This window comes from Psammomys obesus, unplaced genomic scaffold (assembly GCF_907164565.1).
Source record: "Psammomys obesus unplaced genomic scaffold, mPsaObe1.curated_primary_1811, whole genome shotgun sequence".
NCBI lineage: Eukaryota > Metazoa > Chordata > Mammalia > Rodentia > Muridae > Psammomys > Psammomys obesus.
The window spans coordinates 1,132,208-1,133,513 of record NW_026585686.1 but is presented as its reverse complement, the minus strand read 5'-3'; the positions used below and the strand labels follow the sequence as shown (position 1 = coordinate 1,133,513).

General features: G+C 37.5%; 1 pseudogene; it reads right to left on the bottom strand.

The window, feature by feature from the left end:
* Nucleotides 1–507: 507 nt before the first annotated feature.
* LOC129692763 (40S ribosomal protein S10-like) lies at nt 508–1,004 on the bottom strand (annotated as a pseudogene).
* Between the last annotated feature and the right edge of the window lie 302 nt (nt 1,005–1,306).

The window sequence follows — 1,306 nt, the reverse complement described above, 5'->3', positions numbered from 1 at the left end:
GCTCCTTAATAAGAATAGTGTACATTTTTATTAATGCTGGCTTTATGATTTGTAAAGTGATTCCTGTACCCCTACAAACCTGGTAGAATTTCTATAACATTTTGTTTCAGCTTTTTAAATATTTAGTAAGCTTGATCACTGAAGCTAATAATGAAAACTTCAATAAAGGTATACTAAAGTTTGGTTTTTGCTTTGTCTTATTTGTTTAGCTTTGAGACAGGCTCCTACTGTGTAGCTTTGGATGGCCTGGAAATTTCTATGTAGCCCGGCAGTTCTCTTACTTATAGAGATACATGCTTGCCTCTGCCTCCTGAGTGCTGGGATTATAAAGGTATGTGCCAGCACACCTGGCCAAGTTTTCTATTTTTTATTGCATTAATTTTTAAAGTTTTATTTAAAAGGTGTGTCAAGTTCAGACAAATTGTCAAATTTATATTATTGTTTTATTATCCCTTTAAATTATTGGGAGGGGTCTGTAAAATGTCTCTTTCAATTTTTTTTTTAAGTTTATTCAACACAAAGCAATCTCCAGCTTCCCCGACCTGTCTCATTACATTCAAAAACAAAGCCACCTCTAAACTGGAATTTGATTGCTGAGCCAGCCCAGGCCTCGGCTCTCTTGTCAACACCAGATTACAGCTCTCCTTCTGTAGGTGTCTGTCTGCCTCCCCTCTTGTGCATCTTGTAAGTTGCTCACCCTCTGGACCTTTGGGTGGAGGCTTGCCAGTCTCTGGACAGCAGTAGTACTGGGTAGCAGGCACCTTCTCCGAAGGTGCCTGATAATCTTGTAGATACTGGATCTTCTCATTCATAAGAGCAAACTGCTCCTTTATGTAGTGCTGAGACTTGAGGGACCACATGGCCTTCATTGTGTGAAGGTTGGGCACCTTCCTGTCTTCCAGCTGGAGGTGTTTGGGCATATGGGCATCTCTCTTGGTAACCACTACCCCTTTCCTTAAAAGGAGTTCACAGATGGCAATCTGGTTCTTCTTAGGCATTGGCATTGGCTGCTGCAGAGTCCAAGACAGAGATTGGAAAAGAGTCTCTTTCAATTTTAACATTGGTAATTTATGTTTTCCTTGGATTTTCTTTATCACTATTAGGTTTTTATGTTTAGTGATTTTTTTTAAACAAATAATCAAGTTTTTCTATTTTTCCCAACTCTATTTTATTAGTATTAGCTAGCACTAGAATTCTTAAGGCCTTAACTTTAAAAAAACATATCTTTAAAAAAAAACCCAAGAATAAAAAAAAAAAAAAAAAGAATATCCATAGTTTCCAAGACCAATTGCTAAACATCATGGTG